The sequence below is a fragment of the Rutidosis leptorrhynchoides genome, chromosome 8 (assembly GCF_046630445.1).
Source record: "Rutidosis leptorrhynchoides isolate AG116_Rl617_1_P2 chromosome 8, CSIRO_AGI_Rlap_v1, whole genome shotgun sequence".
NCBI classification, from domain to species: domain Eukaryota; kingdom Viridiplantae; phylum Streptophyta; class Magnoliopsida; order Asterales; family Asteraceae; genus Rutidosis; species Rutidosis leptorrhynchoides.
The window spans coordinates 50319810-50338525 of NC_092340.1; the positions used below are offsets into that span (position 1 = coordinate 50319810).

Below are 18716 nucleotides of genomic sequence, written 5' to 3' on the forward strand. Positions count from 1 at the left end.
ATGAATCTAATCCCATCTCTATTGTTATTCAACAAGCAGAAACAACAACTATGTCTTTGGCCTTCATGTAACCACACCAAAACCCTGTCTTTTCGATCCACAACTGACCATGATCACGATTTCAAGCTAAATTTCAAGGACTTGTCATTAGATGATCAACCAGATCAAGTTGAGATTACTACACTTGGTTCTTACTTTACTAACTCATCAGAATCAGCAAGTTTTTCCACTGAGTCTGAAACTTCAGTTGTCGAATCAATCGTTCGTGGGGCCCGTTCTGATCGGTTGTTTTTTGAACCTGATGCAACAAGTTCTATTCTTGAAACACATGGTAGTGGTAGACAATGTAGTACTTCAGATGATGATAATGATGGTGGTCGGTTACCGTACGATGAGACTGTGGCGGTTGTGATGGAGTCTGAGAATCCGTATATGGAATTCAAGAAATCGATGGAGGAAATTGTGAAGTTTCATGAGTTGAAAGAATGGGAGTGTTTGGAAGAATTGTTAGGGTGGTATTTGAAGATGAATGAGAAGAATAATTATGAGTTTATTGTTGAAGCTTTTGTTGATTTGCTTGCCGGAGTATGTGGTAGCGGCGGCATAACGACGGCGGCAGTAACAGTGGTAGTGGTTAAATGATCATTCTACATGTTCTTTTACTTCTGTTGGTTCTACTTTTTCTTCTCCTATACCATCTCCAAAAATGGTAGTAACTTATAGTTTTAATAAAAAAGGGTAACATGCTTTTCTTGTATATTTGTTTAATTAGTTGATTAATAATTAATTAATCAATCATACTTTTGTTTGGGTGTTTCATTTTTTAATGTAGTTAATTAAGTAATGATCAATTACTCAAGATATATATAACATATACATATGTTGTATAAAGATTATTTTATGACACTTTTGTACATGTGAACTTTAAGTCTTTGATATATAGAAAAGTGAGTCCTATGAATGTGACATGTTGTACAAAATATATGTGAAAATGTTTGACTAATAATTGCATGATTTAAATAAAATAAAAAAAAAAAAAAAGCATAGAGCTTTATGTAGCTTTTCTAAATTTTTGTAACATAAACTTTAGTTTGTAATTATATGCCAAAAAGAGCCGGAAAGAGATTCTTCACAAACTTTTGTACAACTTCGACAAACATTAATTTCACAGCCATGTTTACCAAATTGACCTCAAATTCAATGAGCATATAGAAAATATAAAAAATAATGACATTGTCCAATGTGACACACAATAATTCAAATTGTTTAAACTACTCAATAGTCATATGTTTTTTCATTTGTTCCAATGTAACCAATATACCAAACAAAATATCAATATCAATATCAATTCAATATAGCCTATATAAGTCATAAATTCTCAAGTGATATACAAATGTAAACTTATAAAATTTGTTAAACTAGAAGTAAAAAAAAGTACAACCCATAAATGAAGTAAGTACCAACTTCTTTCGAATCATCCAAACCACCACCAGAACAATCGTATTCGGTTTCAACACTATCAACACCAGTACAATCTATTACGACGTTCATCAACACTATCAAGATTGCCAACCAAAAAGGGATCATAATTAAACCCAGAAGTAGAGCAACTATCATCTGATGAACGTTCAGACTCTTAATAATACAATACATTAAGCACTTCGCGTGTGTCATAAAAATCATCTTCAATATCACTACAACAATCCATTATTCTTCACTCGTATTTAATCTAATCACAAAAGCATAAAGTTAATAAATAATACTCAGAACCCTTGTTATCATCTAAAAAGAGGGCTTTTTTGTTATGACAAAAATTAATCCGATTAAAACGATTAATTGATACAATGTGTAACAATTTTAACAAACATATGGATAACTAACCTACGTCTAATATTAATTGTCGAGTCAACATTCAATTCGATAGCAAAATTGAAAACGATTGTAATAAGTTTAAGTTCTGTAAAAAGTTATATTCTTGATAGATGCTGAAATTGGGGAAATTAACTGTATAAGTATATTATGAGAGTAACGACGTTTGAACAGAAGCAATTTTGAACAGAAGATGAACATGAACATGACCGGTTTAGCAGGTTACCTTTTGTATACATCGATACACTTTTTGAAAGTATGTGTACATACATTGATATTTTTTGGGTATACAGTCTACATTTGAACAAATGAAAAAGTATATGACTATTGAGTAGCTTAAACCCTAATTCAAAATTAAATTAAGTTTGACAAATTTTTTCCTTTAGTAAGCAAGGAAACTCCACTATGAAAAATAAAAAGCACATTACTTCCTCCACAAAAATGAGGTGATTTTAACAATATATGCCAATAAGTATTTTAAAAAAACAAAAAGAATTGGATTAAAACATCAAACATCTGCCAACCTTAATTGATATGAAATGATGAAATAAAAGCACTTAAAAATAATACGATGTACGAAATTAATTGGGGGGTACGATCCAAGTCACATGTGTTATGAGAAAAATAGTATGATTAAAGAAAAGGGGTACATAATCATTGATTGATGTACCTACAAATTGTAATCCTTTACACTATTATATGATTTACTTTTAATCAAATCTTGCGTTATTTTTTGTTTAATGTAATACAAGTAGGGATGACAATTAGCATCCGATCCGATGGATATCCATCCGATCCGATCCGCTTAAAGCGGATATGGATGATCTAAATAGATGAATATTGGATATGGATATGGATATGGATGTTTATTGAATCGGATATGGATAACAATTTGTAATCAATGGATATACTCGATTACACCCGAAATATATTTTATATATGACTAATTTTGTGATATATTTCAGTATTTCCATCCCACAAACATCATTCTGACCTGGTATCAATGTTAGAATTTAATTTATCTATTTTTATTGCTATTTGATAAACATTTTTGTAAGTCATACATTGTGAATGATAGTTAGGCATATCTGAATATCTGATGAAGTCTTAGGGTGTGTTTGGATGAAAGTAGCTGGAGTTGGAGCTTGTAGCTGGAGCTGGAGCTTATGAGATAGAGTTGGAGCTGGAGCTTATTATTTTTTATAAGTGTTTGGTAAACTAGCTGGAGCTTATTTTCCAATTCATAAGCTCTACTTTTTTTCATAAGCTACTAAAAGTAGCTTATTTTTTCAGAGCTTATGATTTTCATAAGCTCTACTTTTTTTCTCTACCAAACGAAGCTTATGACTTGGAGCTTATTAAAATCATAAGCTCAAGCTCCTATAAGCTCCCATAAGCTCCAACAAGCTCGTCACCCAAACACTCCCTTACTTGACTTATTGAATGAAATTCATTATAATATAATAAATATATCACTATAATAGTTTCATTAAATATGTATATTTTCTTTTTTCGAATAATAATTATTTTTATTTAGAAAAGGCAGCATTGTATTACGGAGTAATAGAAAATAGAAGTACAAAGGGAAAGAAACAGGCAATATGCACAGCAAGTGACCAAATTCATACAGCCACAAGGATTTAAGCAAAAAACATACTGCAAAAACTAGGATGCTGAGATGTTGTCCTTATAAAAATAAAACGGAACTTTACAGCCCATATTACACTTTTCATTTTCATTGCATTACTTCTAAATTTCACTTTTCATTGCATTATATTTTCAATATTTCGTATTTTTAATGACGAGATATTTCTTTTCATATTGTTGAGAATTATAATCTGATGAGTCAGAGTATTTTGCAGTTTTAGAGTCTAGAGTATGAGGTTGCAGACTCTGGTGTTTCTTAAGTCAACGATTTGAAGATTTCTTGATGGCTAAGCTAAGGAAGATTCTGGAGATATGTTTAAATATTAAGAAGATATGTTTTGATTCGGTGTTATCTCCAGAAGATTAAATTTAGAAGTGATTTGCATATTTGTTAAATATTAAGTTTATCTTTTCCTTATTTTTAGCCAAGTTGTTTTGGAAACCAAATCTCTAGATTTGGTGTTAATCTGTATAAATAGTGTAATAACCCTCACTTTTCGACTTCTAAATTACTGAATTAACCCTAGGGTTATATGTCTGACTATATGTATTAAGGGTTGTTATATACAATTAAATATTGACCGAATAGTAATTTTTAGTCAACAATGTACGCTTAAATAAATAATATATTATTAATTTATATAATTTGACATAATTTAACTAAGTATATAAACTTTGTATCACTTTTATTATTTAGTTAATGTATTATATATTTAACTATATAATAAATCCAATTATATATAAATGTAATAATATTTACAAACTTACTAAAACTATAGTTTAATAATTAAAATCATAATTATTATTAAAAATACAAAATACCGAATTATTTATTATTTTTATGCAAAATTTGTATTTATTAATTAAATAAAACAAAAATAAAAAAAAATAAACATAAAATATTATTGACAAATATTCTTGGAAAATCATTAAATCAATTTGTTTATTTATATAAAAAAAATCCTTAAAATAAATAAAAAAAATAAATAAATAAATAAATTACTTTTTAATTAAAAATTGTAATGAAAAAACTACTTTTATTATTTTATTTTGTGCATTATCCCATGACCTAACATTTAATATTTTTTAATTTTAAAATCCCATTAAGAATTAAAATATTTCTTTTTATTTTAATTATTTTATTCTTTTTACCTAATTTTTTCAAGTATAAATACCCCTCATTTCTCATTCAAACTCACACCAAAATTTCTCTCATTCTCTCTTTGAAGAATTACTACTAGTAAGTATTTTTTTCTTACTTTTTATTTTTTTTACTTTTTACTTTTTACTTTTTACATTTTACTTCGGTTAATATTTTTACCGAAACATGTAAATAATGTTATAAATTATATGCAATTAAAAATAAAATAAATAACATTATACACTATTACTATTACTAGCACCTATAACCTACTACTTATATTGTAACATAAAAACATTTTGGGATATGTATTAGAGATGTATAGATCTCCGAACTTTCTTGACGAATGGTTTCTATGAGATTCTAGGCAGAGGGTTTGGATTTCCGATTTAAAGGGTCCTATGGCTCAAGCCCCTAGATCTAAATTAGCCATTCGAAGGAAAAGGGGTGATTGGAAGCTTATCTAATACGGCAAGTATCCTAAAATGGAAAACACTGATAAAAGTAGAAACTCTCTAGTCATAGAAACTTAGTAAAATAAGAAACTTTCTAAAAATGAAAACTTTATAAAAATAGTAACTTACTAGGAATAGAAACTTAGTAAAACAAACTATACTTAAACACATACTTAAACTTAAACATGGGCAAAACACTTAACTACTCTTAAATGTCAATAGGTTGACTTTCCTGCTCACTCGTTCAACTCTTTATTCCGAGGAATAACTCTCTCTCTACTTACTAAGGTGAATTCATAGCCCCTCTTTATTGCTAGCAAACTTACTTACTTTTACTTGGAGTGAGACACATGCTGTTTTTACTTTTTATACTTTAGACACAAGTACCAAACTGTTATCTATGCTATACCCGGCTATGTCCGACTAAGTCCCTACAGTGATATTTTTAATTGATGCGGCATGCTTAATTATTTGGGGTAGGCCTATCGGGAGTAACGTCCCCGATACATTTGACCAAGTCATTGTATTACTTAATAATGAAATTAAACCGACAAGGACAGACACAACTTGTCATGGGGCAAAACTTGAACGTTTAGTCTAAATATCACGCATTGGCATAACTTTTTGATCCTGCGGGAGATCAACTTTACAAACTAAATCTTGTGGTCTAAAATAACGACAAACTTTTTGTTAAACCTATAAACTTCACTCAACCTTTTTGGTTGACACTTTAAGCATGTTTTGTCTCAGGTGCTGTTTGATTCAAGCTCTTATACTTACTGCTTATGTGATGCTACTTGGACATAGGATCAAGAGATATCGCATTTATAACTTCTGCATGTGAACATTTACGATATTGTTATTCCTGTCATTGTAACGACATTTCATTTTCCGCTGCGTACTCATTAAAGTTAAATTCATCATTTAGTATTGTTCTCGTTTATTATAATATGTTGGTATGTTTTGATAATAGTGACGTTCCTTCCAGACCCTATTGGGAGGATGTTACAGATTGGTATCAGAGCATAACCAGGCTGTTATAGAGAACCAGGATTGCATTTTTGTGTGTGCCTTATGTGTTAGCTAGGGTGCCTTAGCAATCTAGGAAACTATAACCTTTCCTGCCTTAGACTTAAAGCACTTAGGATTACCTTATAATCTTAACAACCTTGCTTTGATAATCTTGGCTTAAAATGCTAATCAAAGTCTCTTTCCTAATGTTAGGATGTCTAATTTTCATCAAACAAACAAAATGACTCTTTTCAAGCCGACCGAAGAAGATACTAAAGGGTCTTCCACTGAAAGACCAGCCCAAAGTCCACCTTATGGCTTTGGTGGTCCTCGTTCACCAAACTATAGTCCGGATACTTTACCTAATTCTCCCGATCACTACCCGACCCCGAAAACTGAAGACAAGGGGAAACGTCCTGAGGAAACTAGCCCGTCAACGAAAAGATTCCGATCTTCTTCTTATAATGATGCTACTAAGTATGAGGGTTTGCTTCGCCACATGGCGAGAGTGGAGGTCCGTATGGATGAGAAGGACCGCGAAATTAAGAAGTTGGTGGAGGAAAATGTTGAACTAAGAAAAGAATTAAGGCTCCTAAAGTACGAGGAAGAACGCAACACTCGTTGGGGAAAGCAATCACTTGCTCATCTCCAGGAGGATGTTAACTTCCGAATGAAAATGGAGAGAAGCCGAGTCGACAAGCAACTTGCCCTAAGGGAATACGACATCAATGTCATTAACAGTCGTGTTACCAACCTTTATGACAATCTCGAATATCTCTACGAAAAGCAAAAAGGGAAGAACGAGTGATATGATAAGTTTATCAAAGAGTCTCCCGACTCTCAAACCGAAAGGTTAGAGAAACTTGTGAAGAATAACATGGAAAAAGTGATGAAGCAGTTTGAGGACGAAAAGAAGAGATATGAAGATTATTTCAATCTTAATAATCTTTAGTTATCTTTCCTATTTTTCCATCTATGTAAAGGCTATGCCTTAAAACTATTTCTAATTCTGAATCGTGTATTAAGGCTTATTTAATGCCTAGTTTCTTAATAAAATAAAGTGTTTTATTTATATCATGTGTTACGATAAAACTGTTCATGTTCCATTGGGAAATGGAGAGACTCTCATCATCCAAGGTGAAAAGAGTGGTTCCAATCTCAACATCATCTCCTGTATTAAAACTCGTAAATACCTTAAGAAAGGTTATCCAGCTATTCTAGCCCACGTTAAGATGATCGAATCGAAAGAGAAGTGTATTGAAGATGTACCCGTGGTTAAAGACTTTCCCGATGTGTTTCCCGAAGATCTTCCTGGTCTTCCACCTCCTCGATAAGTTGAATTTCAAATTGATTTAGCTCCCGGTGCTGCTCCTATTGCTAAAGCACCATACCGTTTAGCACCTTCCCAAATGAAGGAACTTTCCAACCAGCTCCAAGAACTATTGGATAAAGGTTTCATTCGTCCAAGCTCGTCCCCATGGGGAGCTCCTATTCTATTTGTTAAAAAGAAGGATGGTACGTTAAGGATGTGCATTGATTACCGCGAACTTAACAAGCTTACTATCAAGAACCGTTATCCGTTGCCACGTATTGATGATCTATTCGACCAACTTCAAGGGTCAATTGTTTATTCAAAGATTGATTTGATGTCCGGATATCACCAACTTAGAGTCAAGGAATCTGATATTCCTAAGACTGCTTTTCGCACTCGTTATGGGCACTATGAATTCTGTGTCATGCCTTTTGGTTTGACCAATGCTCCTGCCATTTTCATGGATCTCATGAACCGTGTCTGCAAACCTTATCTCGATAAATTCGTCATTGTTTTCATTGATGACATTTTGATCTACTCCAAGAGTGAGAAGGAACATGAGCAACATCTGCGCGTGATTCTTGAACTCTTACGAAAGGAACAACTCTACGCTAAGTTTTCTAAGTGCGAGTTTTGGCTCAAAACCGTACAATTCCTCGGACACGTTGTTGATAGTAATGGAATACATGTCGATCCAGCTAAGATTACCGCTATCCAGAACTGGGAGATACCAAAGACTGCGAAGAATATTCGTCAATTTTTGGGACTTGCCGGTTATTATCGGAGATTCATAAAGGATATTTCCCTTCTTGCCAAACCTCTTATGAAGCTAACTCAAAAAGGGAAGAAGTTTGAGTGGTCCGAAGAACAGGAATCTGCTTTCAAGATTCTAAAAGAGAAGTTGACCACATCCTCGATTCTATCTTTACCTGAAGGTACTGACGATTTTGTTGTTTACTGCGATGCCTCAAAGCAAGGCTTTGGTTGTGTTTTAATGCAACGTGAAAAGGTTATTGCCTACGCATCTAGACAGTTGAAGAAACATGAGGAGAACTATACTACACACGACCTTGAGTTAGGTGCCGTGGTATTTGCATTAAAGATATGGAGACATTATCTATATGGTACCCAGTTTACGGTGTACACTGACCATAAAAGTCTTCGACACATCTTTGATCAAAAACAGCTGAATATGAGGCAAAGCCGATGGCTCGAGTTATTGAACGATTATGACTGTAAGATGGAATATCATCTTGGCAAGGCAAACGTAGTTGCTGATGCCCTCAGTCGAAAAGACGATGTTAAACGTGTTCGTGCCTTAAACCTGAAAATCAAATCAAATCTTATATCACGAATCTGCGAAGCTCAAATGGAAGCTATTAAACCAACACTTATCGAAGGTGAAGGACCTATTGGTTTCGAGAACCAACTCCAAGTGAAAGCTAATGGTACACGGTACTTTGGCAACAGAATTTGGGTTCCTCGCTTCGGTAATCTCCGTGAACTAGTCTTGGATGAAGCGCATAAGACTAGGTATTCTATTCATCCGGGTTCCAGTAAGATGTACCATGATGTGAAGGAATTCTACTGGTGGCCTAATATGAAAGCCGACATTGCTACTTATGTTAGTAAGTGTCTCACTTGTTTGAAAGTCAAGGCTGAACATCAAAAGCCTTCTGGTCTGTTGACACAACCCGATATTCCGCAGTGGAAGTGGGAATGTATCGCTATGGACTTTATTACTAAATTGCCCAAGACTTCTAGTGGCAATGATACTATATGGGTCATAGTAGATCGTCTTACTAAATCTGCTCATTTCTTACCGATCAAGGAGACCGACAAGATGAAGAGATTGTCACAACTGTATATCAAAGAAATTGTCTCTCGTCATGGTGTTCCTATATCAATCAGATCCGATCGCGACAGTAGATTCACTTCCAGATTCTGGAAATCCTTACAATCTGCTCTTGGAACTCAACTCGACATGAGTACTGCTTATCATCCACAAACCGATGGTCAAAGTGAACGAACCATTCAAACATTGGAAGATATGCTTCGCGCTTGTGTTATCGACTTCGGCAAAGGCTGGGATAGACATTTGCCTTTGGTTGAATTCTCTTAAAATAATAGTTACCACTCAAGTATTAAGGCTGCACCTTTTGAGGCCTTATACTGACAAAAATGTAGATCCCCACTGTGCTGGGATGAATTAGAGGACAGACAGTTAACTGGTCCTGAAATCATACACGAGACAACCGAAAAGATAGTTCAGATTAAGAAACGAATAGAAACTGCCCGCAGCCGACAAAAGAGCTATGCTAATAAAGGTCGGAAAGATTTGGAATTCCAAGTTGGTGACAAAGTCATGTTGAAAGTATTCCCTTGGAAAGGCGTCGTTCGTTTTGGTAAAAGAAGCAAACTAAGTCCGTGTTTTGTTGGACCCTTCAAGATTACTGAAAGGATCGGACCCGTGGCTTATCGATTAGAATTACCTGCTGAACTTAGCAGTGTACACAATGTATTTCATGTCTCGAATCTTAAAAAGTGTCTCGCTGATGACACTCTCGTTATTCCTTTGGATGACATTCGCATTGATGATAAAATGCACTTCATAGAGGAACCCGTAGAAGACATGGACCGATCTGCTAAACGCTTAAAACAAAGCACCATACCTATTGTTAAGATCCGTTGGAATTCACGACGTGGCCCCGAGTATACCTGGGAACGTGAAGACCAAATGAAACAAAAATATCCCCATCTCTTCTCAACCGCTGATGCATCCGAGAAGTCTACCTAAAACTTCGGGACGAAGTTTTTATTAACGGGGAGGTACTGCAACAACCCTCACTTTTCGACTTCTAAATTACTGAATTAACCCTAGGGTTATATGTCTGACTATATGTATTAAGGGTTGTTATATACAATTAAATATTGACCGAATAGTAATTTTTAGTCAACAATGTACGCTTAAATAAATAATATATTATTAATTTATATAATTTGACATAATTTAACTAAGTATATAAACTTTGTATCACTTTTATTATTTAGTTAATGTATTATATATTTAACTATATAATAAATCCAATTATATATAAATATAATAATATTTACAAACTTACTAAAACTATAGTTTAATAATTAAAATCATAATTATTATTAAAAATACAAAATACCGAATTATTTATTATTTTTATGCAAAATTTGTATTTATTAATTAAATAAAAAAATAAAAATAAAATATTATTGACAAATATTCTTGGAAAATCATTAAATCAATTTGTTTATTTATATAAAAAAATCCTTAAAATAAATGAAAAAAAATAAATAAATAAATAAATTACTTTTTAATTAAAAATTGTAATAGAAAAACTACTTTTATTATTTTATTTTGTGCATTATCCCATTACCTAACATTTAATATTTTTTAATTTTAAAATCCCATTAAGAATTAAAATATTTCTTTTTATTTTAATTATTTTATTCTTTTTACCTAATTTTTTCAAGTATAAATACCCCTCATTTCTCATTCAAACTCACACCAAAATTTCTCTCATTCTCTCTTTGAAGAATTACTACTAGTAAGTATTCTTTTCTTACTTTTTATTTTTTTTACTTTTTACTTTTTACTTTTTACTTTTTACTTCGGTTATTATTTTTACCGAAACATGTAAATAAAGTTATAAATTATATGCAATTAAAAATAAAATAAATAACATGTATACACTATTACTATTACTAGCACCTATAACCTACTACTTATATTGTAACATAAAAACATTTTGGGATATGTATTAGAGATGTATAGATCTCCGAACTTTCTTGACGAATGGTTTCTATGAGATTCTAGGCAAAGGGTTTGGATTTCCGATTTAAAGGGTCTTATGGCTCAAGCCCCTAGATCTAAATTAGCCATTCGAATGGAAAGGGGTGATTGGAAGCTTATCTAATACGGCAAGTATCCTAAAATGGAAAACACTGATAAAAGTAGAAACTCTCTAGTCATAGAAACTTAGTAAAATAAGAAACTTTCTAAAAATGAAAACTTTATAAAAATAGTAACTTACTAGGAATAGAAACTTAGTAAAACAAACTATACTTAAACACATACTTAAACTTAAACATGGGCAAAACACTTAACTACTCTTAAATGTCAATAGGTTGACTTTCCTGCTCACTCGTTCAACTCTTTATTCTGAGGAATAACTCTTTCTCTACTTACTAAGGTGAATTCATAGCCCCTCTTTATTGCTAGCAAACTTACTTACTTTTACTTGGAGTGAGACACATGCTGTTTTTACTTTTTATACTTTAGACACAAGTACCAAACTGTTAAACTATGCTATACCCGGCTATGTCCGACTAAGTCCCTACAGTGATATTTTTAATTGCCGCGGCATGCTTAATTATTGGGGGTAGGCCTATCGGGAGTAACGTCCCCGATACATTTGACCAAGTCATTGTATTACTTAATAATGAAATTAAACCGACAAGGACAGACACAACTTGTCATGGGGCAAAACTTGAACGTTTAGTCTAAATATCACGCATTGGCATAACTTTTTGATCCTGCGGGAGATCAACTTTACAAACTAAATCTTGTGGTCTAAAACAACGACAAACTTTTTGTTAAACCTATGAACTTCACTCAACCTTTTTGGTTGGCACTTTAAGCATGTTTTGTCTCAGGTGCTGTTTGATTCAAGCTCTTATACTTACTGCTTATGTGATGCTACTTGGACATAGGATCAAGAGATATCGCATTTATTACTTCTGCATGTGAACATTTACGATATTGTTATTCCTGTCATTGTAACGATATTTCATTTTCCGCTGCGTACTCATTAAAGTTAAATTCATCATTTAGTATTGTTCTCGTTTATTATAATATGTTGGTATGTTTTGATAATAGTGACGTTCCTTCCAGACCCTATTGGGAGGATGTTACAAATAGGGATGTACGGTTTGCTTTCTGATTGTATCTTTTGGCACGATCAATATTATAAAGCATATATTTCATATCGTGTTCTCTCAATTCTTGTTCTTATAATTCTTATTTATTGTTCAATTGAGAGTCTGGTGTTCATAGTTCAATTACTGTGAACTTATAACTGGTGTCAGAGCGGGAAAGGTGTAAATCCATTCTTGATAATCTTTTAAAACGATCCATATTGTCATCAAGATGTCTACCAGTACCATTCCAACCCCAGTTATGGCTGGAAAAGGTGTGCCTATATTCGATGGCACAGACTTTGCAACTTGGAAATTGAAAGTCCTATGGTTTTTAGGATCTATTCATGAAGAAGCTGAGCATGTTCTTACAACAGGACCCATTATTCCTGGTTCTATGATATCTGCTGTTCCTGCCACAGATACTGATGCTGCTCAACCTGCCTATTTTTATGAAACACCAAGAGAAAGGTGGACTGAAGCAGAAGCTATCAAGTACAAACTAGATAGCAAAATAAGGAGTATTATTGGGAATGCTGTTACTGTTCCAATTCTCAGAAAGATCAGTCATGCCAAGACTGCTAAAGCTATGTGGGATCTGTTGCTTAATGACTATGAAGGAGTCACTGTTGTTAAGACTCAGAAGAAGAAGAATCTGATAAGATGTTATGAAAATTTTGCTGCTCAGCCTAAAGAAACTTTGAGTGATCTCCATTCAAGATTTCAGGTTCTGATTAATGATCTTGAAAGTGTTGGTATAGAGAAAACACAACAGGTGTTGTGTCAAAAGTTTATTGAGTTGCTACCTTCAAATTTTGAGTCTGTGATTACATCTATGGTAATCAGTGAGAAGATAGATAACTATGAGTTAAGTGAACTGTTTGGCATATTGTCAAACTTTGAGGAAACACAATTAAAGAACAAGATCAATACTAAGAAAATTGTTAAAGATCCAGAAGCTGCGTTGGTGGCTACCACAAAGAAGAATAAGCAATTGTTCTCTAGTTACTCTAGCAAAGTTGAATCTGAAAGTGATGAAACTTCTGATGATGATAGTGAATCTGATGAAGATGAGGAGATCAAAGATCTGGAGGTCCAGTTGGCTCTTTTGACTCAAAGGATTGAGCAGAGAAAGTTTGGTTATAGGAAGGGTAAAGGCAAGGGTATTTTTGATCCAAAGAAAGCTAAATGCTTTAAGTGTGGCAAGATAGGTCACATAGCTGCTGATTGCTGGTCTAAGAATGAAGGAGGTTCAAATACCAACAAGTCTGTTGACAAAGCAAGAAAGTATAAGCTCAAGTACATGAATTTGAAGAGTGAAGCAGAAAAATCAAAGAGCAAAGAACAGGAAAAGGCTTTGTACACAGAAGCATGGAAAGATGAAGACTCATCATCTGATGAGGAGGGGGATAAGTGTCTTATGGCTATAATTGATGGTAGTTCTAGCAAGTTTGAGGAAGATCTGAAAGCTATTGAGAAGATGGATAAAGACTCTACTTGTAATAAAGTTTCTGCTTATAAGGTACAAAACTTTGTGAACTATCTTGATAATGAAAAAGTGATAATGTTTCAGTACTTGTTGCTTGACTTTCAATGGTGTTTAGATGATATTGATAGGTTAAGAACACAAATTTTTTATCTAAAAAACACTATTAAAGACAAAGAAGCTGAAATTAAAATCTTGAAAAAATGTGAGGTAGAACTTGACACATATAAAATGGCATACACAGAAGAAACTAAAAGATTAAATACTGAAAGGGAGATCTATGAAAAGATCAAAACACTATGAATCAATTTGTAAATCTTGGTGTGTATCTTCCAAAAAGAATTCTGATGCTATTGCCAAACAAATTCCAAATGATGTCAAAGCTATACTAGGTGAAAACTACATATTAGATAATAATGTGGAAGTTGATCCAAGTATATTCAAACCTGACATTCTACCAAACACATTTGTAAAATTTGATGGTGACAAAAAGATTTTAACCAATGCTTTTGTAAGGTCATTAGATCCAGTTGAACCTTCTGAGACTATAATACTTGAAAGTAAAAAATCCATTAGAGTCTGAACTTTTGAAACCTTCAGACTCTAGCATTTTAGTCTCTAAAGATAACAGTGTATGTTCTGACCTAGAGTCTGAAACCCAAAAGTCAAGTTGCAATAACAACTCTGAATCATCCTCTGAAACTGACACCTGTCCAGATCCAAAAATGTTAACTAAAAGAAGGTCAAAGTCAAAACAAGCTAAGACAATTCAAAAACTCAAAAAGGAAATTTCTAAGCTCAATGAAAAAATCAAGAGTCAAGAAAAACCTTCAGTTAAAAGATCATCTTGTTTTCCTAAGGAAATTAAGAAGATATGGAAACTCAAAGTTTGTGAAAATAAAAGTGTCTTACAATCTGTTAAGGACAAGTTGATTTGGATTGGAAACAAGGCTTTTGTTTGGAGAGTAAAGAGCACTCCAACTAAACCCACTGAAAAGTGGGTTTCCCTTAAAAACTAACCATTTTCTTTTGTCTTGTGTCTTGTGTAACAGGGTAACATATGGTATTTGGATAGTGGTTGCTCAAGACACATGACTAGATGCAAAGAGCATCTTGTAGGGTTTGTTAAAGAGAAAGGTCCTTCTGTAAGATATGGTGATAATTCAGTTGCAAAGACTATTGGTTATGGTACTGTTATAGCTGGAAGTGTTTCATTTAAGAAAGTTGCTTTAGTTGAAGGGTTGAAGCATAATCTGCTAAGTGTGAGTCAAATTGCTGATGAAGATTGTGAGATCAGATTAAGGAAGAAAGCTGGTATTATTTATGATCCTAAAGGAAGGCCAACACTTGTAGCCTGGAGATTTCAAAATGTGTATATGCTGGATCTAGATTCTGTTGATGCAAGAATTGAAATATGTCTGTACTCTCAGACTGTCCCTGAACTTAATTGGCTTTGGCACAAAAGGCTGTCACATCTCAATTTCAAAAACATTAATGAGCTTTCCAAAAAGAAGCTTGTAAGAGGTCTGCCTCAACAGCCTTTCAAGAAAGATAAGCATTGTTCTGCTTGTATTATGGGTAAACAGACCAAAACAAAATTTCCCTCAAAAACCCTAGCTACTATTAGTGATCCACTTCACATGCTTCATATGGATCTGTTTGGTCCAATGAACACTAGTAGTCTGGGTGGGAAAAGATATACTCTGGCAATTGTTGATGAGTATTCTAGATTTACATGGGTTATTTTCTTAGCTGCAAAAAGTGATGCTCCTGAAGAAATCATTAATTTGATCAAGAGAGAGCAGGTTCAAAAAGGTGTTCTTGTTAAACAGTTGAGAAGTGATCATGGTACTGAGTTCAAAAATGTTACATTAATTGACTTTTGTGAAGAGTCTGGAATTGGTCAAAATTTCTTTGCTGTTAGAACTCCATAACAAAATGGAGTTGCTGAAAGAAGAAATAGAACCCTTATTGAAGCAGACAGAACCATGTTATGTCAATCAAATGTTGCTCTAAGGTTCTGGGCAGAGGCAGTTAATACAGCATGTTATACTCAAAATAGATCCTTGATTGTGAAGAAACATTGCAAAACTCCCTATGAGTTATACCATAAAAAGGTGTCTACTATTCATTACTTTCATGTATTTGGGTGTAAATGCTATATTTTAAATCAAAGAGATCAGCTTGAAAAGATGAGGCCAAAATCTGATGAAGGTATGTTCATGGGATATTCTTCTGTATCTAAAGCTTATAGAGTATATAATCAGAGGAGAATGAAGATTGAAGAATCCATTAATGTTTCTTTTGATGAAAGTTCTATAGAAATGGATCAGTCATCCAGCACTGAGCAATCTGCACTTGGTGAATTGTCAAATTTAATTTCTGGAAATAGTGTTCAGACTCTGGATTCAGAGTCTGAGTCAGATGAACCTAATTTTTCCGGGTTGAAAAATGATTCTGCAGATAATTCTCATACAGAAGAAGTTCCACAAGAAGATGAGTCTGTTGTTATTCAAGAGGGTGATCAGTCATCAAATTCCACCTTGGATCCTACTGTTCCTACTAGAAAATCATCTAGAAATATAGTTCCTCCAAAGCATCTTGAGGATTATGTTGTGGATCCTATTGGTTTGCCTAAACCTAGCTCTTCTTCTCAGACACCTGTGTCTGACTTTGCTATTGCAAACTACTGCTTATTTTCTTATTTTCTTTCACTAATTGAGCTCAAAGATGTATATGAAGCATTGGCTGACAATGATTGGGTTGAGGCTATGACTGAAGAGTTGACAGAATTTGAAAGGAATGATGTATGGGAGTTGGTTTCAAAACCTGATGGTAAAACTGCAATTGGCACTAAATGGGTTTACAGAAACAAGGTTGATAAAGATGGTATTGTGATTAGAAATAAAGCAAGGTTAGTGGCTCAAGGGTATAGACAAGAAGAAGGAATAGATTATGATGAGACTTTTGCTCCTGTTGCTAGAATTGAAGCTATTAGAGTGTTTCTGGCATATGCTGCACACAAAGATTTTAAGGTGTTTTAAATGGGTGTGAATAGTGCTTTTCTGAATGGTAAATTACAAGAAGAGGTGTATGTGAAACAACCTCCTGGTTTTGTAAGTAAGAAATTTTCTAAGCATGTTTACAGATTGAAGAAAGCTTTGTATGGTCTGAAGCAAGCTCCCAGAGCCTGGTATGATACCTTGTCAACATTTTTTCTAGAAAAGAATTTTTCCAGAGGAGCCATTGACAAAACTTTATTTATCAAAAAGGACAAAGGTGATGTGTTACTTATTCAAATTTATGTTGATGACATTATTTTTGGGTCTACTAATCCACACTTAAGAAAATGGTTTTCTGACATTATGTCTTAAGAGTATAGAATGAGCAATTTATGTACTTTAAACTATTTTCTTGGGTTACAAATTAAACAGAGTTCTGAAGGCATTTTTATTAACCAAAGTAACTACATTTCTGACATGTTAACTAAATTTGGTTTTAAAAATTGTTCTACTTTGGAAACTCCAATGAGTGTTTCTGAAAAGCTTGATAAAGATGAATCTGGAAAACTCACTTGTCAATCAACCTATAAAGGTATGATTAGATCTTTGCTATACTTAACTGCTAGTAGACCTGATATAATGTTTGCTACATGTCTTTGTGCACGTTACCAATCAGATCCTAGGGAGTCTCATTATAAAGCTGTGAAAAGAATTTTTAGGTACTTAAAAGGTACCCCTAACCTGGGTCTTTGGTACTCCAAAGACTCAGGGTTTGATCTAATTGGTCACACAGATGCAGACTATGCAGGTTGCAAATTAGACAGAAAGAGCACTTCTGGTGGATGTCAATTGCTAGGTGGAAAATTGGTCAGCTGGACTAGTAAAAAGCAGAATTCTGTGGCCACGTCCACAGCAGAAGCTGAATATGTTGCTGCAGGAAGTTGTTGTGCTCAATTACTTTGGATGCAACATCAACTTTTGGATTTTGGGTTAACATTAACCAAAACTCCAATAATGTGTGACAATGAAAGTGCAATTGCTATTACTGAGAATCCAGTGTTTCACTCCAGAACCAAGCATATTGAAATCAGACATCATTTTATAAGGGATTGTGTTGAGAAGGGCAAAGTGTTTCTAAAGCATATTGGTATTAAAGATCAATTGGCAGATATTTTTACTAAAGCACTTCCTGAAGAAAGGCATTTTTATCTTCTTGGGCAACTTGAAATGTTAAATTCATCAACTGAAATGTTGTCCAGTGATGATACTCTCTAAATTGTTGTTATAAAAAAAAATGTGTATAGAGTCTGGATTACTTCATTTTCAGAGTCTGGATGACATCAAATTATTCAGAGTCTGGAAATATTTACTCTATTGTTGTATTTTTATTGTATATTGGTTTCCTTATTTGGTCTTTAAAACTTTCCTTACTTATGTTTGTCTAAAGTAAAAGGGTTATTTTTAAAGGGGGTAAAAGGTAACTTCTTTTGGGGGTTAAAAGTAACTTTTTGAAATTTTTCCAGGAGTATAAATATCCCTCCTCTTCTTCAAATCGATTTCAATTCAAACCCTAATCCCTCTTTCGATCATCATCTTCAAAATTCCCTCAAAACTTCAAAATTCTCTCCTTTCCATAAAGCTAAATGACTCGATCAAAGTTCATTCCATTCGTTCTTGTGCCCACTGCCAACATGGTTCGAGCTACAGAGATCAAAGGGAACAAGGATGTTATGGTTTCGGCTAACAATAGGGTTGCATGTGATACGATTCCAGAAAATTTTGCTAACGAAGGTTATGAAGAGTTGATTCAGTTTATGCACAATCATCCTCTGAAGGATGCTTT

The 18716-nt window shown here is 33.6% G+C and overlaps 1 pseudogene; it reads left to right on the forward strand.

The window, feature by feature from the left end:
- On the forward strand, nucleotides 1-18520 carry LOC139863383 (uncharacterized; annotated as a pseudogene).
- Nucleotides 18521-18716: the final 196 nt, after the last annotated feature.